Below are 22,557 nucleotides of genomic sequence, written 5' to 3' on the forward strand. Positions count from 1 at the left end.
TGCTGATGGTGTATGTCAAGCCTGATGGAGGCTAGAGTCTAGGAGGCAGCGTGGAGAGCTCACATCGAGCCGGCTGACGGTGTCTGTCATGCCTGTTGGAGGCTCATGTCCAAGAAACAGCGTGGAGACCTCACATCGAGCCCGCTGATTGTGTCTGTCATGCCTGTTGGGGGCTGGTGTCCAGGAGGCAGCGTGGAGAGCTCACATCGAGCCTGCTGATGGTGTCTGTCAAGCGTGCTGGAGGCTAGAGTCCAGGAGGCAGCGTGGAGTGCTCACATCGAGCCCGCTGATTGTGTTTGTCAAGCGTGCTGGAGGCTCGTGTCCAGGAGACAGCGTGGAGACCTCACATCGAGCCCGCTGATTGTGTCTGTCAAGCCTGCTGGAGGCTCGTGTTCAGCATGCTAGTGGAAATGTCCTGCTTCAAGGGCTGGAGGTGATGCTGGAAGAGGGTGGATTGAGTTATCATAGGAAGCTGGTAAGAAAGAAAGGCAGTGGATCCTTAAGCCCTCACTGGCATTATTGAAAATTACTTTTGGGGAGCCTGGACCCTATGGAGAGATGTGTTACCCACATAGTACAATTAAAAGGAGTACAGCTGGGAAGATAAAGAGCACAACAACCGAGTGTCAAGGTAGACAGATCGAGAGGATATGAATTTGAATTTATTTTAATTTAAAAGTATTTATTAAGCGCTCGTTGACCTGGCGGTTTCATGGCGCTGTGGGGGTGGAATCCTGAGTCGGGTAGCAAAGCGATTTAAATAGTAAAAGCCTGTGTGAACAAAAGAGTTTTCAAAGTGCTGCGGAACTCCAAATAGGATGGTGTTGTTCTCATAGAGAAAGGTAGAGAGTTCCAAAACAACGGAGCAAGGACAGAAAACTTAGAACCTCCCATTCTGCTCTTCCTGAACCGGGGCACCACCAAGAGAGACAGAGAGGAGGAGCGCAATTGTCTCATGGGAATGTAGGGTTCGACTTTGGACTTAATAAAAGTCGGAGCTGTTTCTGCGAGGGCCTGAAACGTAATACAGCCCATCTTAAAAAGGGCCCTTTCTTTAATAGGGAGCAAATGGAGGGATCTGAGAAGGGGAGTGACGTGATGTGATTTAGGTAATCCATAAACCAAGCGGGCAGCTTGGTTCTGCACAAGTTGGAGCCGTCGGATGGCGTAGGAAGGAACACCATTGTACAGTACGTTACCGTAATCTAAACGGGAAAGAACCATAGCCATAAGAATCAACTTAAGAGCTGAAAAAGAGAAAAACCGTGAGATCTTTCGAATAGTGCGCAAAATAAAAAAACAAGAAGAAACCACCGTGCTAATCTGGGAATGTAAAGTAAGGTGTTGATTAAGCGTAATCCCCAGTGTCTTGACAGAAGAAGAAGGGGAGGGGGGAAGACCAAAAGAGGGGGGCCAGAAGATAGAAGACCAAGGGTTGAGTTTTCCACCAGTGAGGAGAAGCTCGGTTTTATCAGGGTTGAGTTTAAGATGGTTGAAGTTCATCCAATCTCTGATAAAGACCATCACCGACTGGAAATTATGAATAGAATCTAGAGAGTCAGAAAGGTTAAAAATGAGCTGGAGGTCATCTGCGTAATTAAACACCGAGACCTCCATCCTCTGCAAAGCAAGAATGAGTGGAAAGATATACAAATTAAAAAGGAGAGGGGAGAGAGAAGATCCCTGGGGGACGCCACATTGCACTTTACCCGTAGGGGAAGAGAAGTCCGCCAGATGGACTGCCTGTGAGCGGTCTCTCAGAAATGAACTAAGCCAGGCCAGGGCAGAGCCTCCAATGCCTGCCGCCTCGACACGGGATAGAAAGATGGTATAATCCATCGTGTCGAAGGCGGCCGACAGATCAAGAAGAACCAGTGCCTGTGGGAGGTTGACATCTAACCCTTCTCTAAGTATGTCCATGACGGAGACCACCACTTTTTCGGTAGAGTGGAGAGGGCGGAACCCTGCTTGGCACGGAGCAAGATAGCCACTGTCCTCAATGAAAGAACTGAGGACTTTGGTGGTGTGCCGTTCAAGGACTTTGGCCAGATAGGGAAGGAGGGAGATAGGCCGGTAGTTTACTAGCGCTGTTGGGTCTGCACCTGGTTTTTTTAAGATTGGAATGATAGTAGCTGATTTATGACAGAGAGGGACATTCCTGATTTGAGGGTCTCGTTAAGGAAAATAAGAGGTGGGGGAGGACAGGCCAGGAAAATGTCACGCAGGATATGGGCCGGGCAGATGTCAACAGGGGATCCAGACTTAACACAAGGAAGCAAGGAAAGGAATGTTTCTTTAGACAGGGGAATTATATGATCTAGATGGTGAGTATTGAGTGGCGGGTCAAGGTTTAAAAAAGCTGGGGAGGGAGAGGGAATGTTGGCCTTAATATCTGCAACTTTATTAATGAAAAAATTATTCAGTGAATCACATAAAGGTTGAGAAGGTACAGGCTTGGAAGTGGTCCTGTCTGAAGAGGCCAGTTCAAAGACTGTAGCAAAAATTTCCCTGGGTTGGCTCTCTGCCTTAAGGATCTTGTTGGAAAAATAGCTGGTTTTAGCGTTTAGGATGGCTTTCTTGTACTCAGCCTGAATAGAGGAGTACAATAGTTTAGAGGCAGTACAATAGGTACGTCTCCAAGCACGCTCTGCTCGGCGAACAATCAGTTTTTTCTCATTAAGCTCCGGGCCGAACCATTTGTTAACATCATGGGCGCGTCTTACCCTAATTCGCCTTAGAGGGGCCACCTGGTCACAGGCATTGGACAGCCATTTATTTATGATCTCTGCTTGGAGCGGTATGGCGAGTTCCTCTATAGCTGGGCTAGAAGCTAATAGAGAGGAGCAGAGAGAAGAAATGTCAGCTTTGCCCCAGTTACGAGCCCAGGTGTTCCTAGGCAGAGGGGATTTTGTAGTTAAACTTAAATCCAAAGAAAAGGAAATCAAATAATGGTCGGACCACAAACAGGGGGTGACAATGGGAACAGGAATAGGGATATTGAGAGACCAAACTTGGTCCAAAATATGGCCCTGAACATGGGTTGGTGTATGAATGTGTGATATGAAATTCAGACGGTAAAGTAAATCGGTGAAGTCTCTGGAGGGGGCATCCTCAGCCGGGTCAGATGGCCAAAAATTAAAATCTCCAAGTACCAGGACCGCCAAATTATTTACAGCCAGTGTGGCTATCAACTCCTGAAAGGCCGGAAGAAAGTGGGGCATGTTTTGGGGAGGACGATACATCAGAACACAGGTGATACGGATATGAAAATAAGTGGAACGTACTACCAAGTAGTCGACTGCTGGAATCAGTGAGTAAGGTAATGGTTGAAAAAGTAAGCCAGAACGGATAATCAGAGCTAACCCCCTCCCCCCCCCCCTGCTTTACCGGAAGGCCGATCTGCCCGTAAGGCATAGTACGAACTGGGCAGGGCTGCCAGTAGATTGGGCAGGGAATCCTGGCAGAACAAAGTTTCCATGAGGAACAATAGGTCCGGTTTTTGAGTATCCAAAAAAATGAACAAGTCAAGATGGTGTTTGACAGCCGACCGAGTATTTAACAGGAAGGCAGAGATGGTCGATGTGTGACTTGCTTGGGGGAGGGGAGGAGTAAGGCTAATGGCGGATTGGGATAGTGAGGGCAGATTGGGTGGAAGAAGGGGTAAAGGATGGACGCGTGAAATACCAGCACCCATAATGCGCCCCAACGTTACTTGATTTAAATCCCAAGAGCCTTGGTGTGCGCAGAGTATGTCGGGGTGTAGGAGATAAAATGGGCATAATGCTGTGCCCCTGGCCCCGTCTGGCCGCAGACGGGCTTAACTTTGGCGCAACTTCGGCACGCATTCGTCGCGCCCGCTGCGCTCATCCGCTGCGCACACGAGGATACATGCGCCCTTTATGGAATGCACCCCCGAGCAGCTGGACCGCTAACTTCGGTCTAACCAGCCTCTAGGCTACACCCAAAATGGCACCCACCCTCCACACAATCGGCACGAGCAGCCGCGGTGGACCGGGGCTGGGGAGGCCACACAGGAAGGTAAGAAAGCACAGATGAAAATAAGTTTTAAAGCAAGCTTCAATGAGCAAATTAGCAATGAATAAAAGAATGTTCGGCGCCTGTATCTAAATCATGCAGGAGCACCGAATATCATCCGTTTAAAATACAATAATAGTCGATGCTGCCCCTCGCTATCACAATGCCCCCAGTGAGGTACAGGAGCTGCCACCACCTGATTAGCCCATGAAAAGGTAATGTACCTAAAAATATTTTGTTACACTGACTCCCTACTAGGAAACACAATCATGTAATGGTTTGCAAAATGTACAGACTGTTTAACTATATTTAGAGATTAGGTTATGACAACTTCCATTAAGCAAGTTTAAATAAAGATGGAAAGGGGTTACTTATAGGGTCAGCATTTCTGCTGCTGCAGGATTGTAGTGGATTCTAATTTACATATGTATTTAACATCCCCTCCCTGCCTGGAGTCAAATAGAAGCCTCTACAGTCGCTGTTCTCGCTGGAGTGCATTACTTCTATTGCATTTGCCCTGACAGATTCGATTAGTGTAGAGGGGGCGGATCACCGAAACCTGCGGTATTCAGATCTGTCAGTAGTAAATTGTGCAGTGCTTGATGTGAAACCCAAATTGCACCATATTTTGTATTAGTCGTTGTCACCAACAGTCTATTATTAATATTGTATGCAGCTGTAGGCTGCAGACATCGACCTAGCATAACATTTAGTTCCTGAATATATGAGTAATGGAGGGAAAGAGCATACACTACAAACAGATAAACACACAAACATTTCCTAAACCCCCCAAAGATCACACTACGTTTTCTTGGTATTTGGGGTAAAGCACAGATTTCTCCTGAGGGCATCCTGGCTTCAAACGACCCATCGAAAACCCCACAGATTGCAAGGATGGAGGCACATTTTCACCAGTTTCCTGAATCTCAGTTGGTTGTGCTCCAACCGGATGCAAATCAGGAGGGCACTTCACAGGCAAGTCACAGCGCAGGGGGCATCCTCCCACGCTCGCGTATTTCCATGAGAGATAGTTCTGCCAGGATGGTTGGGTGACTGATGACTAGGGATATGCTAGTAAAAACCTTGACTAGGGATATATTAGTAAAAGCCTTGACTAGGGTCATACTAGTAAAATGCCCTGCTGTATTGAAGAGTATTTGACTGGAGCCATAGTCACCTAAATTAAGATCTCTCTGCTATTGGGCATCAATACGATACAGCTATCTGTGAAATATGGTCTGATAGTTTAAGGTTTAGAAGAATTCTAAATGCAGGATTCTGGACCAGTTGGAGCTTACGAATAGGCTGTTTCGTTAGTCCTAGGTTCCAATGGCATAACGTAAATTGATGGGGAACCCCTGCCGAATGTGATGAGATTGGCTCAAGGAAACCAATGGGCTCACAAGCAAGTTAAACAGAATCACTGAAAGTTCTGATCCTGGAAGAACTCTGCTTGCAATATTTTTATCAGACGGTAAATGAAGCCCCAGTGATCCTCTTAAAACATTTTCCATAAAAAAAATCTGTCATATATTGTCTAGGCCTTACATTCTTATTTTCGACACAATAATACTTATTCCTAAAGAAGAGTTTAATACTGTACTGCAAGCTATGGTCCCTTTGTCCATCAATGGTAGCCAATGCGTCCCAGTAGGCTTACAAACTCAGTGCAGGCTGTCATCAAAATCAGTCCCTGAGTCTACACCTTTCTATCAATCAAAAACAAACCCCACTGCCTGAAACCTATTTCTTCAATACAGCGTACCGATTAAAAAGGGAGGAAGGAAATGAGTCACCTCGTCACCACCGGGCTGGACACAGTGTGCAAAAAGGATTTTTGGAAAACACTAAATCATACATAATCGAACAATTTTTGGGGGTATATAACCTTAGTTAACTGCGCATGTCCATAATACGCAGAAATATCAAAATACATAAATAGCTGTTAAAAATAGATACAGGAAATAAATATGTATGAACAATTACAAAACCCCTATCACCCAGACGTAAGCGACATGAATATGATGCAAAAAACACATAACTTTAACCATGCATACTGATCATTGCCGCACTCATTCATTCACTCATTAAACCACACAGACAAGACGAACACAAGACTGGTCAGCTCCACATCAACCACAATATATAGAACCTAAGCTAGTCACTGTTTATACTAATTTATTCCCTGTATCTATTTTTAACAGCTATTTATGCATTTTGATATTTCTGCGTTTTATTGACATGCACAATAAACTAAGGGTCTAGGGGCACATGCATCATTGCACCCGTTTGCGATTCCTAAATTGCGAAAATTAAGGAATTGCAATTTAGAAATCGCAAACGGCAATGCATGAATAAATCGCAAATATTGTTGCGAATTCCAAATTTTTCTTAATTGCGATTCACATTTTGCGAATCGCAATTAAGGAAAACCTTCCCATTGATTACTATGGGCCAAAAGGCCCATAGGAATCAATGGGAAGGCATTTACATTTTGCGATGTTCATTTTGTGAATCGCAATTTGTTAATGCATTTCAAGGGTGCTGAGGGGGGTCCAAATGACCCCCCCCCTGCACCCTTGAAATGCTATTTTAAGTGCAAGTTTCACACACACATGTCAAAAGGACATGTATGTGTGTAACATGACACTTTCAAAAATGCTTTTTTGAGCATATTTGAAAGATTTCGCAAATTAACACGAGGTTCACCCTCTTGTTAATTTGCTCCCCCTAATTGCGAATTCGCATTTTTTTAAACATTCATGCATTGCATTTAAGGAATCGCAAAAATGCGATTCCTTAAATGCAATCGCATTTTTAGAAATCGCAAAAAATTGCGATTTCTAAAAAATGGTTTAATGCATCCCAAAAAGTGATTTTGGAATCGCAAACGGCCGAATTTTGCGATTCGCACCGTTTGCGACTCCAAAATCTCTTGATGCATGTGCCCTATCCCAAAAAATTGTTAGCTTTTGTGTGACTTAGTGTTTTCCAAAAATCCTTTTTGTAACTGTGTCCAGCCCGGTGGTGACGAGGTGACTCATTTCCTTCCTCGCCTATTTTAGACTGTACGTTTCAGGCAGTTGGGTTTGTTTTTCATTGATAGTATATGTTTCCCCTGTTCTTCTGCCTAGGTATCTGCTGCCCAGGGGCCCCCTTCTGTGTGATTTTCTCTACACCTGTCTAGTCATAGGTATGAAACTATTTTGTGTGCACATACAGTGATGGACACTATTACTATGGAGCATATTTACAAGGGCATTGCGGCACAGGAGCATCAAATTTTGCTCCGGTAACGCTGTGCCTGCTCCATCATCGTCATCACAAAACTTTATTTTGCATTAATTAAAATGCATACAAGTACATAAAAACTGTAAAAAAGAACATACAATTTGCTAGGAGCAATATATGATTATTAGTTTTTTGGGATAGACAAGATATATTCATGTCCTTGTCTTTTTCCTCAGCATTTATACACTACCCAAATACCCCTCGTAGATGCCCCGTTAAGCCATCATTTATTTGTAATTTGGCATTTGTAATTTTGCTCCGGTAACGCTGTGCCTGCTCCATCATCGTCATCACAAAACTTTATTTTGCATTAATTAAAATGCATACAAGTACATAAAAACTGTAAAAAAGAACATACAATTTGCTAGGAGCAATATATGATTATTAGTTTTTTGGGATAGACAAGATATATTCATGTCCTTGTCTTTTTCCTCAGCATTTATACACTACCCAAATACCCCTCGTAGATGCCCCGGTAAGCCATCATTTATTTGTAATTTGTCATTTGTAATTTGCATTTATATAGCGCATTATCACCAACGGTCTCTAAGCGCTGAATTTATTTCAACTGTATAAAAATTCCTCACTACCAATGGTTACAAACATCTTTCAAGAGTAATACTTAAAATGGGATAAGGATGACCATTTAAAATCTTCCTACTAAGATACTACGGGGCACATGCATCATTTGAAATTGCGGTCGCAGAGGGGCAGATTCGCAGAATCTGTCCCTATGAGACCGCAATTTCTGCATTTGGGATGCATCATCCCAAATGCAAAAATCGCAATTTGCTATTTCATTTAAGGAATCGCAAATTGCAATGCCTTAAATGCAATGCAAGATTGCATTTAAAATAGAGATTTCGCTCTTATGGACCGCTAAATACAGATTATTTCCACCTGTTGGTATTTAGCAGAAACTTTGAAAAATGCACTAAAGTGCATTTTTCAAAGGTTCAGGTTACACACACAGATGCCCTTAGGGCATGTGTGTGCGCAACATGGGTGCAGATCAAAATTTCAGGGGTGCAACAGGGTGTCTTTTTGACACCCTTGAAATTGCATGCGCAATTTGCGAGTACCTATGCAATTTCCTATTCATTCCTATTGACCTGTAGGCCCATAGGAATGAATAGGTAGCCATTCATTAATTGCAAGTCCAGAGCCCTGTAGAACATCAGCATTAAAAACTCATATCATGCTAATATTTGATATAAATTGCAGGTAACTAATCCTTACATTTTCTTCAGATTATCCTTAACCGGTCAGAGTCTAAGTGCTAATATTTTCATTTCACAGATGATATCTATTTTCCTTCTCGGTATCTTTTCCCTTATATAGACCCTGTCCGGGTTTGTTTCACATCAATTGGGGTACAAGTCAATTCTCCAGGACTACCCATAGAAAAGATTCAAGCATATAGCACACATATGTTGAATGAAAGATAAAGCTGGCAAACATTGTCTAAAGCTATATTTACGTAACAGCGGGACAATGAACATTTTCCTCTGCTTGGTATACAGGGAACAAAAAAATTAAAAAGTTAAAGTTTGACTGTGAGGATTTACCGTCACATGGGCAAGAGGACAACTGGTTAAATGAGTATAAATTTATGGGGTAACCCATCATGAGAGGAATGAGCTTAAGCAAAACCTTATTAAAATGATCTGGTGCTGTAGGTTCTCTATAAACGATAAATAAAAAGGAGCACCATGCGTAGCAGGAGATAACCGATGATGCAGGACTACTGTGCATTTGTCTTTGTTTATTGTCCATCTATCACTTGTCACTTAGACCCAAATAAATTCTTTAAGCTTAGACTTGGGGAAGCTTCCACATAACAGGGTGGTATCATAGAGTTCACATAGGCCCAGGGATGTAAGGATTGTCTCAGCATACGTCAACCATGGAATTCTAAATGCGTGATCCAAATTTCAAGATATCTTTTAGGACTAGTTGATTCAGTTTAACTGTATCCCTCTTACATATCGAGAGCCACAGCATTATGGGAGCCATTTTAATAGATCACACACAAGGAGATTATGGACGGAGCACTGAAACTTTTCAGACACTCACCCCCTGTCACAGAACTGGGTTGAATCCATCATCATTCTTTAGCTCACTTCGCCACCTCAGTTCAAACTCAGCTATATGCAAATCAGTCTTGACCCTGTGCCTCATGGGAACAGTCCTGCCCGAGCTGCCAAGCCAGGACTTCCCTGAACCGTAAACAATCATCGTGGGACCAGCTTCTGCGTAACACCCTTCATCAGCCAGGCTAGCTTGAATCCAGTGGCAAAGTGAGCAAGGGATCCACGTCTGAGCATAACCTGCCAACTTAGGGCAAACAAAGCAAACACAAGGAGATGATGGACAGAGCGCTGAAACTTTTCAGACACTCACCCCCAGTCACAGATCTGGGTTTAATCCATCATCATTCTTTAGCTCAAAAAGAACACCCAAGTATGTAAACTTCTCCACCACTTCGATTCTGCTCTTTCCTATGAAAAATCAATAGACTTCTTGGTGTCTGCGCCAGTGATTAGTACGAATGTTTTTGTTTCGCTGACATATAAGTCCGGACTAGCCATAACATTTGTATACTTCTCTATGAGACTCTGCAATGCCATGGGTGTTCAAGCCAGTAGCACTGCGTCGTCTGCATAGAGAAGAATAGGAAGGGGAAGGGGAAGAGACTCAACATTTGGGTTATCTTTTACATTTTACATTAAAACCTTGTCTAGCTTGTTAGTATAGAGGGTGAATAGGAAGGGGGCCAAGACACAGCCATGTCTTACTCCTTGTTCAATTGTAAAAGGTTTTGAGCAGTAGCCTTGCTTCCTGTATTGGACGCTTGCTGTTGCTCCCATGTATATTTGCCTTATGAATGTAATAATCGGAGCATCCACACTCATGTTCTCCATAATGGTCCAGAGTTTACTGTGGACCACGCAGTCAAAGGCTGAGGAGAGTTCCATAAAGGCCATATACAGTTGACCTTTAGTACCGTGGAATATTTCGTCACCTCCATCATTAAATTCAGACATTGGTCTACTGTGCCCTTGCCCTTTCTGAAGCCGTACTGAACCACATAAAGGGCTTTATTTTCCTCCACCAAATCTTCAAGCCTATTTAGAAGAAGGCAACCCATTAACTTGACTGTGCAGTCAATTATGGAGATGGGTATGTAGTTCTTTGGATTAGAACCATCCCCCTTTTTAAAGATAGGTACAATTATAGAATAATTCCAAGAAGTCGGAGGGCCCATTTTAGCTATTGAGTTAAAGACATTTGTTAATAGTGGAGCCCACGCTATTTTATTAGATAGAAAATAATCAACTGGGACCCTGTCTGGTCCAGGGACCTTCAATGAGGATAATTAATGGAGTGCGAGTTCTATTTCAGCTACTTCAAATGTTGACGTCTATCGGAACTGGGTAAGCTACATAGTGAATTGCTCCTTCATTATATTGGAGTATCTTTTGAAAGAGCGTAACCCAACCATCTTTTTCAAAACGGACATCTAGAGATGGCATTCCTGTGTTTGTTAAAAATGTCATGATTACTACCGTCCAAAAATCTTTACTGTCATTTCTTTCTGCAGCATGCCTTACATTTTCCCAAGCTTCGTCTCTTAGCCATTTCAACCTATTGACTCTGGCTTCTTCGTACCTTGATTGTGAGATACGTACAAGCTGGTTATCTGTAGGCGATTTCTTTAGGGCTTTGTGCAAATTTAGGAATGCCTTATAGCATTCACCATTAAACCAGTAATTGGTGGGTGCTACTTGGTAGAAACTGGGCATGTTAAATGCTGCCTGATGTATTTAAGAACACTTTTAAAGGACCCCAACACCTGTTTTAGATTGTCTAAACACACGTGGCAAGATGTATCCAGTCTTCCTTGCTTAAACAGGCTTTGGGACAACTTTCTTGGACACATTAATAAACTCTCCCCACCTCAAATCACAAATAAGTGAGGCATGGTCGCTATGGGCTGTATCTGTATATTTTTAACATTATGTATCAGGTTGTCTGAAACCATAATATTGTCAATTTCAAGACCCTTCCTCCGCTTTCAAATGTTTTGTCCATAAATCTAGTCTGTGGGTTTACTCTGTTTCCAGTCACTAAGCACCATGGCATCAATAGCCAATCTAAGACACTCCCATAGGAAGTGTGACTAAAATGTATGATAGAGTCTCTGGCACAGTCTGTTCCCCACAGATTGGGAATTCCACTTTCAGACAACTTGTAATGTTCAATTCGCCCATCCAAACAATTTTCAGGGGTTTAGGGTGGTGGCGGATAATTCCTTTAATCGACTGGTCAACTTCTTCTGCCAATATTGCCATATTGCTAAAACTATTATTATAGTAGTTTATTAACATTAGGTCCCAACTTCCTTTCCCTTTACTAACCAAAGGGTGAAAATGAGGGAAAATCGTTAAAAATTAAAAATATTAAGACTAACAGTGTTTCCTATATCAGTATACCCCCTTTGCCTTTCCAGCTAAAGATTACAGAGCTGTGGTTTGGTATGATTGATAACCATCCAACAAATTAGGCCCTACCTCTCAGGTTTCCTGAAAGCAGATATCATATTTTGCGATTTCTTCTAACCACTCAGTATTGTCTTTCTTATTAATATATTCTGGTATGTTCCAAGATAGTAGCCTTCAAACCATATTCATCTCTCTCATTTCGTCATTTACCCCACCATCTAGTTGCCTAGTGAAACTCTTATTTATCCCTTTTAGTCTAGGCTCTCCAAAGGGGCAAACCTATTACTAGTGTAGATTCTAAAAGCTTCTCTCAGAGAAGCAGAGTTAGTGTTTGAAGGAACCGTAACCCCTTCTCTTGCATTCTGAAATCTAAAGGTGTCTTGAAGCTTATAAAAAAACCCTAAGGGTAAGGCATGTATCTGCGTGCCAATAGATGGTGCTTTTGGAAGTTGGGCTAGTAGGTCTCCTACAAGGCGCGGACTTTCAAAGTTGAGAAAGATACTGTCCCCCGTAATTTGTTTTGTAGTTGGACCCACACAGGGTATTCTCCTTGCCTCACTAAGATGTCCCTGAATGTGCGGTCCTGATCTACCAAATTGATTCAACCAGTAACGTGCTTTATCCAATAATTGCTTTGAAGACTCTTGTTGTGACCACCTTAGCTCCAGGACATTAACCATTATAATAACATATGGGCACACTGCTGGTGGGAGGTTTACGTATGAGTTTTTAATCCCTCTCACTTGTTGGTAAACACATGTGCCATTCACCCTCTCCCCCTTGGTTTAGAACTGCCTTCTTCTTCCCTATGGCAATGGTGTTTTGAAATGGACTCACATTTTGGGTCATTGTGGGTGCTGTCCCTAATCTCCCTAATTTGGTGCTGTAACTGGCAATCTGACACCCATATCTAGCATCTGGGTGGTATGATGAGAGTCTGTGTGGCTAGGCCCTCTATTTCCCTTGTCCCTCACCTCCCGAACCGGCTCGTGTGAGTTTTGGGAGATAATCGAGGCATTAGTAATATTAGATGTTACCACATGGGGCTATGATTTAAGTTTGCTCATCTTTCTTCAATAATTCTAATATCCGCGATTCAATATTTTCCAGACGAGACAATAAAGAGATTTGAATTTACCTTAGAGTTGATCTAATTTTGGAATAGTAGGAGCCAGCGTTTGGATTTGGCAGTCAGTTAGGGGCCCAGCTATAGGGGATTCCCTTGGTACTTTCATTTTTTGGGGGTTGCTGTTCTCTAGACCCACCTATTTTTATTTTTCCTAGGGACTCCTTGGGGAAATTACTGGATTGTCACTTAATTCTTGAAAGAAAGGGGTTAAACCAGGAGAAAGATCCCCTTTACCCTGTGAGCTTCAGTTGGAGGTGAGCACTGGGCCCCATTTCTAGTATTAACTCCACTCGACCCACTTCTAATAATAGCCTCCCTTCTGTGAGTGCAATCTCTTCTGATATAGCATTCGTCAACTTAACATGAAAAAAATCAATCATAGAGATAGTTACCCCATTGGAGTAAGGCTAGTGTATCTTCTTTTTGCCCACGATGGATTAAAGGTCCCCTTCTGTGATGCCCAAAAAGTTAGCTTGGGGGCCCAGCCCAAACTCCTCCGGGCTCCGATGGTGTGTAATGGCCCTGGCTTTGCCCAGGTGCACCCACACACATGTCATGTGCAGCGGTTCGGTATCACGCTTTATTGTGCGTTGTTGGGCTGCAGAGGTTGATGGGGAGTTTAGTTTCCCCCCCAGTGGTGCTGAATACCTGGATGGCATGGCTTTCTCCCATCACGTTGTGGCTACAGATACTGCAGAAAGCTGTCACACTTAAATGAGCATTGTTGGGCTGCGGAGGATGATGGGGAGTGTAGTTTTCCCCCAGGAGTGCTGAAGACCTGGATGGCACGACTTTCTCCCCTCGCATTGTGGCCCTTATCCATATGTTGCCCTTATCCATATTTACAAGGCGGTGCTTAGTCACTTTGCATGGCTTAACGCCGTCTTGTTAATATGGTCCTCCTCGACAGTTTTTTTGCAGCAAAGGAGGAGTGCAATGCACTGGTGTAACGAAAAGTGAGGGGGCCTCCCTGCACGGTACTTAGGGGGGCCCCCTCCGGGCTCAATTAGGAGCTCTCCGGCCATAGTGCAGGGCCGATTGGGCCCCTTGGAGCTGGGGGCCCCCCGCACTGTGTGGGCTGCGTGGGCCTGTGTTACACCCCTGGTGCAATGGGTGTTGCTGTGCAAAACCCATTGCTTTTTGACGCTGCTCTAGATTTACAAGGATCTGTCAATCTGAAGCAGCACTGAAAACGTGGCACAACAAGGAGAAATACTCTTATTTCTCCTCTTTTTTCTCTTTCTATGCTATAATTTATGCTTTATCTGATAATTACTTTCTTCTTTCTTTTATATAAGTTAAGTACATATTTGTCCCTTGGTTAGTCCCTATTCGCACTGTATCATATGCCCATTGACCCCCACACTCTATCCAAACACAGTTCTCCACCCTGTTCCAACCTAGCTATCCCCCACTTTTGTTTCCCAGATGCACCATACACAATCGTCATAAATGCCTTCACAGTGTTTAATCCCTGTATAGTGTGCAGCAGGTGCAAATATAATATTTATGGAGTATCATACTGCACCATACAGTTCATAAACAAAGTCACTGCAATCCATCTGTTCCAACCTGAACTAGTAGAGTTCATGTAAATGGTGTGTTGCAATCGGGAGCTCAGTGGCCACACTGTCTGGTTATGTGCTATTGTGCCTCCTGCACCTGGGTCCTACTTATCTCTGTCTGAACAACCGTCAGCCCTGCTATGTTCACCTGCTTGTCCTTCTCAGATTGGCACACAACAAAGTGAGATGAGAACGCAATACACACAACTTCTGCGCACCACAAAAATCACTCTCAGCCTAGATTGACTGCAGCATGTGCTGCACTCCCTTACTGAGAGCTGCTTTTTGATTAGCTAAGTATGCATATTACATTATGAGGACAAGCATACTCTCCCAGGTGCTTTCCTCGCCCCGGGAGAGCAAATAAATTCAAGGGCACGAGTAGCCAGGCAGGCTTCACACAAATTGAATGGGTTCATAGCAGCAGTTCATAGCAGTAACTGGTGCAATGAATGCATTCAAGCCTTTGACGCCTGCTGCCATTGTAGCAGCAGCTATGTATCAACAAAAGGAGAGGTAAGGAGTGGTTTTAGACACTCTTATTCCCCGGTTATGTTCAGTAAGCAAAAATAGAGGTGTCATATGGTTTCAATGAAAACACACAAAGGAGCAACAGCAGAACGGAAAAAACAGCCACATTCAGGACGTTTTTAGGAAAGCCCTTACTCACCACCTGATAGTGACATGCTTCATCATTCGGGCCCCACTGAAGAGGCTGAATGCCTCTTCAGTGTGCTTCATCGCCAGATCTACTGTGGAGCAGGATATGTGAGTTTAAGGTGTGTAGTGAAAAGTAAACTAAATAGTGGTGAGGGGATTAAAAATTGTCTTTAGTGTATCAAGAAATGATTTATTAGGCGATCACTTTGGACATGTTATTAAAATTAAGTGTAGGAAAGCAGTCCACAAAGTAATTGTGTGGTTATTTCCTTAATTGTCAGTCAACATGTTTCTGCCTCTGAAACAGTGTAAAGTTACCAGGCATTCATCAGCACTATATAGGTGTACTAAACCCTGGCAGTATGAGCACGCTAAGGCCCACCCTTGCCTAGGGACGTGTAAGTGAAAAAGGAAAGGTGAAAAAAGTGCGAAAAATAGGAAGGGAAAATGTCTTCCTAATAACTCCTGGTTTAGGAGGCTTCCTTCATTAAGGTTTCTGCATCTGTAAAGAAAGAAAGACGTAGACGTACACAGAGGACAAAACAAACAGTTACAGGATGTTCATAATCTCAATTGTACATCTGTAGTGCTCCAATCGTCGTGAGGAGACAGTGTGTGGCGCTATATAACATTATGTTTATCACCACCTCTGTCCCTGGGTTGATATGCACTAGTCACTGGGAAGTGCAGCGTGCTAAAGTGAAACATTAGTGATAGTGGGTAATTGTATTAAAAAGGAAGAGCGTCTTCCCATAAGCGATCAATATGCTAAAGTAGTGAAACGTTCGCTATAAAGGTAAGTTAAAATGTCTCACTTTTATGGTGTAACAGGGGTACACCATGGGTCACAGGAGGGGGGTGGTAGCGTAATTGGCGCACCCTTGGGAGAGGGAAGAAACATACAAGTTGTCAAAAGATAGAGTGAAACAGTACTTAGCTCCGTGATATGCCGCCGAGATTGAGAATATCAGTGGTTGCTGGTTGACTTACGCCCTCGACGCCAGGCACCCTCAGTATACCTGCATTACCCTCAAACTGGACCCCGAAGATCAAGTGCGGGTCCAGGGGAGCGGTTTAAGAGTGTTTGGTGGCGAGGCGATGGTTCCGGGGGGCAGGACCCTCCTGAGTGAGGGGGCGGGGCCCAGTATCGGTAGCCAATAGGACGTGAGGCCTCATCTGATGTAGCCGGTCACGTGGTCGGCGTTAGAGGCAGGTTGCCGGTCATGTGTAGCGGCGTCAGGAGGAAGGCTTGGTCGGTTGCTAGGTGACCGAGCGCTAAGCCATTGAGAGGTGGTAACTTTATTGATTCTGGCCGACGGAGAGATCGCTGTTGTATTTTATGACTTATAGAACAGCCAAAGATCAGCAGGTGATTACAATGTCTCGAGAAATATAACTGGCATGAAGTTATTGATATTGGCGCTCAGCCGAGAAAAAGTACACGCGAATGCGTGATAATAGAGGATGGTTACTTGATTACATACAAGGTGGATGATGGTCACTCAGTTGTTAATATTCTATTGGAAGTTGGAAGCATTGAATGTGACAAGCCTGTTTGTATGATAAGATACAATCTCATGCCATGGGTATTGGGTGTAGTAAGGACAATATTGATGCCTGTATTTAGCCGGGTGGCAGTGATCACGGGGTACCATTTCAGGTGGGAATAAGGTGATTGACAGAGGTATCTACTTGATCACAGAATTCCATGGAATGTCATCATTCAATCCGGCCAAATGGGTCCCCAGTTGGTAGACCCATCTCTGCTCCTTCTCAAAAAGACGGTTGCTGATATTGCTGCCAGTGTTCAACTGTTCAATCACAGTCCACTGCATGTCATTGGTGGTGTGATTGTGTTCAAGGAAATGCCTGCTCATTTTCGTTGTGGCTTTTTTGCATCTGATGTTAGATCGATGTTCGCAGATCCTCTGCTTGACTTTCCTGCTTGTCATGCCTACATAGCGTAGACTGCAAGAGCAGGTAATCATGTATATCACATTTTGAGAGTTACAATTGGTATGGTCTCTCTGTGTCCATACTTTCCCTGGTTGGAGTGCTAGGGTCTTGGTATGTGTTGTGAGGTGGCAGACGCTGCAGTTTGAACAGGGGAAATGGCCCGTCACCCTTGGCATTCCCCACGAGTCTGTCACAGATCTTATTGCTGTTGGGGTTACTTTGGGTCGTGTATGGACCAAGGCATCTTTTAAGCTGCGTCCCTTCCTGAAGGAAAACAGGGGTTTTTCCCAGGTTTTTTCTGGTGCTGGTTATGATTTTCCAGTTTTTGTTGATGGATGAGGTGAAGAGGCCGTTAGATGGTAAGATATACTTGGCCTCGAAGTCAGTGACATATAAGTCGGCCACGCTTGGGGAAAAAGTGCTGCCCATCGAAGTACCCGTGCATTGCAGGTATAGTTGACCCTTGGCTAGAGTGGCACAGTCAATGATGAATTTCTTAGGTGTCTGATAATTCCAGATCACTGAGTCCAGTGCTGCCCCCAGGACTCTTATGGTATCATCCTGGGGGATACTGGTATAGAGAATTTCGATATCGAGTGTCACAAGAGTCACTGAATTTTCAGCAAAATTGAGGTCTTTCAGAAGTTGTAAGAGATCTTCCAATCAGTGTAGATGATGAAGACTTCATTGACGAACCCCTTTATGATGCAGGCACTGTCTCATCGTCGAGCAGAACTGACCATTGTAAACCTGTGCAGTACGTCAACGCCAGTGCTGCTCCTCTCTGCGTCGATTTTGATGGTTCTGCAGAGCAAAAGCTCACTTTCAAAGTCTCAGGATCGGATTGGCACCATTCGGTATGGCATGACTCACAGATGGAAGAGACCAGGTGCTGTTGCAGAGTTTTATGAAGGCTTTGATGGCCCTGAGACTTCAGAACAGAGAACAAGCCAGCAAACCCTTAGAGTCACTCTGGGTTCAAGTGAGATGGGCCCAGTCAATGTCTTCAGAAGGGCATAGATCAGCAGGTTGTAGGGCAGCACAGCAAAGCAGTAGCAATTCTTCCAGAGCAGCAGCCAAGCAGAGTGGCAATTCTTGTAGCACAGCACTTTTTACTTCTGGCAGGATTCTTAACAGGTCCAGTAGTGTACTCTATTGGTTGAGTCGGAGACCCAGTATTTATACCCAGTTGTGCTTTTGAAGTGGGGGTGATTTCAAAGCAGGCCCTTGAAGTACACCAGCTTTGGACACTGCCTTTTCAAGTGTAAGTGTCAGCTCCCCCCTCTCTTCCTGCCCAGGAAGAGCTATCAAAATGCAGATGGTTACAGATGGGCTCTCTGTTACACCTACCCTTCCTGTGTGTGTGGCTGTCTCTAGAGAATGCACACAGTGTATCTGTCACCTGCCCCAGACATGTATTGGAGACAGGATACAAGGCACATAGAGCAATACGAGCAGAGAAATGTTCACTTTCTAAAAGTGGCATTTCTAAAACAGTAAAGTTATTACAACTTTACCTGTGAAAAGAATGTATCATTACCATTCCAAAGATATGAAACATGATGCAGCTACTCCTTAATAATCAGGAAAAACAGTTTTAAAGTATTTTAATAAATGGGGCGGCGTGGCTACATTGTGCTGCAGGATGGTCGCCTTCTGAAGGGGCTCTGTAGACCAGGCTCCCTTATCGCTGTAAATCACATCCTTACACCGGAATCTAACAATGCTGAATGACGGAAGCCACTGCTGAACTGCAACACATTGCCTGGGTGAGGTTTGGCGGATAGAAACGGAGATAACACAGAGATACCCAGCCCGATTCACCACAGCCCAGCCAGGGAGCCATCATGTCTGCTGCGCAACGGCAAAGTACGCACTTGGGCAGACGTGCACCTGGAGCTCCAAGTGAAACTGAATTAGCCGGACCGTGAATCCGGAGAAGCCAGAGGCAGGAATTTCGGACGGGATATGAGGTGGCTGTAACGCTCTGACATTAGAGGTGTAGGCACTGGCGATCTCCTGAACCGCGCACAAGGCCTGGTGCCTGGAGGCTGTGTGGGCCACTTTGAGAGTCGGAGCCCGCTGAGCAAGCATGAACACAGAGTGAACTGGAAGAACAGACTCGCGGAATAAGGAGTACCGGCGAGAGTGGGAGTTGCAGTAAGTGGGGACCGGGGCACTGCGAAGTCGGGCACACTTCTCCTGCACTGGCTCGAGCCCCACTCGGTTCCTAGCACGTGGGAGCTGGGTTGGGTTGGGTGGTGTGCTTGGACTCGAGACCCAGCGTCCCCTAGCCACACCGCCTCCTTTTTGCTGGGATTGTATGCAGAATTGGCACCCGGGTGAGCGGGTGCATCAAGTGGGCCTCTATCTTCCCTTGTGGGCCTCCTGTGCTTGAACGCTGGGAGCAGGGGCCTGTTTTGGGAGTGGGGGTCCCTCTTGCTCCTGGCTTGCACTGGCATTGATGAGAGCATGATACTGCCCTTCATCTGCTCAACAGCGAGCACGGCTGGCTCTCCCTTCAAGGAACCGAGATAGATACCCTTCCGAAATTTGAACTACAGGTCTTGCGGTGTAGGCAGCAACTGTAGTAGAATCCTCCACCTATCGGTACTGGACAACGCAGCAACAGCACTGTTACCCTGCATTAGTCCATATATATCCAGTACTCCCCTTGTACACACAACGCCAGATCCAATGGGGAAGGCTGACCCTAAACAGGCAAAGCTGCCATTTGAGAATAAACGCTGGACCAGGACAAATGATGCTGGCCCTGAGCTGGACACTGCACAAGGGTCCAAAGAACCTATGGAACAACAGGAAGAAGACCTGTGCACTATCTTACTGGATGTGTGCTCCAGTATTCAAACTGTAGATAATAAGATAGACGCTCTCACATCAAGTCTTGAAATAGTTAGAAAACGTGTAGACGTCCAGGAGGGCCGGATTGATACCCCTGAGAACAGGTTGTTGGACACCCAGGATTCCCATGCTGAATCCAAAACACAAATCCTCAACACGGAAAAAGTGCTAGCTGTCCAAAAAGCTGAAAATGAGGATTTGGAGGCACACTCTCGGTGCAACAAACTCCGTATTATTGGACTGCCAGAATTCACAGCCATCCCGAAGATGGAATCCTACATAGAGGATCTGTTACGAGACCTGTTTGGACCAACTCTCCCGCCGGTTCTTATCGTTGAGAGGGCGCCTCGCTCATTAGGTCCCCGGCCGCCGCCTGGTGCCCCGCTGCACCCAATAATCACACAGCTTTTGAATAACAGGGATAAGGATGCAATCCTCAGAGCACCTAGAGACAAGAGTCCTATTATTCATCAAGGAAACTCTCTCTATTTTTTCCCTGAATATCCACCTACTGTACAGGCGGCACTCAGAGACTTCACGCCAGCGAAACATATCTTACAGAACGCCTCTGTCCCCTATGTTATGCTATACCCAGCTAAGCTCAGAGTTACATTTGATGGGAAGGTGCAGTTTTTCACTGTCGCTAAATCAGCCCTTAAGTATGCTAAACACATATGTGCAAAGAACTTGCTGCCGCATTCTTCACAACTTACTACAGCGGAACAGAACTTAAGAGACAATGACTGATTCACCTCTCATGTTTAACTGCATCTAATCCCGCTAGTAGCCTCATAATTGTGTTAACTATTAGAGCATTGTTTGTTGTTTCAGTCACAGTTGAATGTGGTACACTGTTCATGATAATGTAAGAGTGTTAGCTCTTCCACTGAAAGATTCTGTATCGAACGAATAAGCCTGGTCACCCTGCTCCAAGACAGTTCAAAGCCGATATCCCAAGCCTTTGCTTTGTTTACAGGGTGTTTAAAGGGTGGGGGGGGGTGGTTACATGTCACAACCTGATTGGGTGGTTGTTGTGGGTGGCAGGTGGAATGGGGGTAATACAGTATATCCAGACACATGGTTGCTCACTACGCAGAGAATGCTTGAAGTATATTACAAATTTGTTTTTCTCACAATTCAGTTTATGTCTTATTTTTCACACGATATATAGCAAAGAAATACTGCTAATTCCACAATTTGTGATGTTCTACTGTGCGATCTTCTTGCACACACACGTCCCATTTATTTTGTATATTGAGTAATGACTGAGACCAAATTTCTTACATGAAACGTGCAAGGGCTTAATGATTTTAAGAAAGCACGGTTTGTAGTGTAGTTCCTATATTCCCAATAGGCTCTGCGCATTGGAATAATATATCCTATAGATGTGACGTAGGACTTATGTCGACTAGGTCTCTATCGAATATACTAGACTTAATTTGTGAGTGCCAGCTAGCTCCGAGGTCACTAGAAACTTTTTCGAATAAACTAGAAGGGATTAGTTTCTGACAACCGCATAAACATGAAAACTTTGTTTCCCCAAGAATAAACTGATCTTCAGAGTCGTGGAAACAATAGATAGATATTTTACTCAGTCAATCGTGCATGCTTCGTTTCACCAGAGGTGCAGAGAAAATAGATAGACTGGCGTTTTCAATAAAAGGATTTATTGAACAGTCTTCTTTCTCAAGCATAAGAAATAACCTGCTACAATCGTAAAACTGGTTGCAAAATATAATGTATACAGTAGAAAGAGTAGAATAAAATAATACTGTAAGAGCATTGTATGGTTCCTAAACCATAAATAAATACATACATAAATAACAGAGGCTAAAAGTACTCACTTGGTGCTTCTAAAATACGCCTACCCCGATGTACCTAACCTAAGCTTAGTACGAGGGAAGAAGTAAGTAAGGTGTAGAATAAATATAGTATTCTTTTGCCAAGAATCTGTGTAAGATTTCTCTTGGGGTCTAATCAGCTCCGTAACTTGATTTGGAATGAAGAAGGTCAGCTCAGGACTCAATTTCCCAACACCCCGCAAGGGGAGCTTGGAAACACTGGAACTGGATTTCTTGGCAGGAGAAAAGACAGCATCTCTCTTAGTGTATCTGCTGGAGGGTCGGCATCCTTCGGCACTTGCAGTAGCAGGATGGGTCGAGCAAGTAGATAGTCGAACTGCTCTAAACCATCGTGTGTTTGCTAAGGCAAGTGTGGGCATATTTATACCTGGAATTTCTTTGAAAACTCCATGAGTTCTTGGACAAGTCAGTTCTCGAGCAAGGGGAAGTCCCTGGTGGCTGAAGCCGAGTTTTCCAAGAAATTGTTGTAGATTCTCAGAACTAGTGAAATAACCCTGCAGTATTTGGACTGCATGAGCTAAGGCCAAATATGGTTATGATTTCTATGTCTATATAAGGATATGGTGTTTTATACCTATAAAAGGGAATGAATCAGGAACATTACAATAGGATCCTAAAATGGTACACAACACCCACTCCCCGTTATCATGTTCATCTAAGATCAAGCACTAAAACATATAATCTAGAGCATG

Source organism: Lissotriton vulgaris, chromosome 1_2 (genome assembly GCF_964263255.1).
Source record: "Lissotriton vulgaris chromosome 1_2, aLisVul1.2, whole genome shotgun sequence".
NCBI classification, from domain to species: Eukaryota; Metazoa; Chordata; class Amphibia; order Caudata; family Salamandridae; genus Lissotriton; species Lissotriton vulgaris.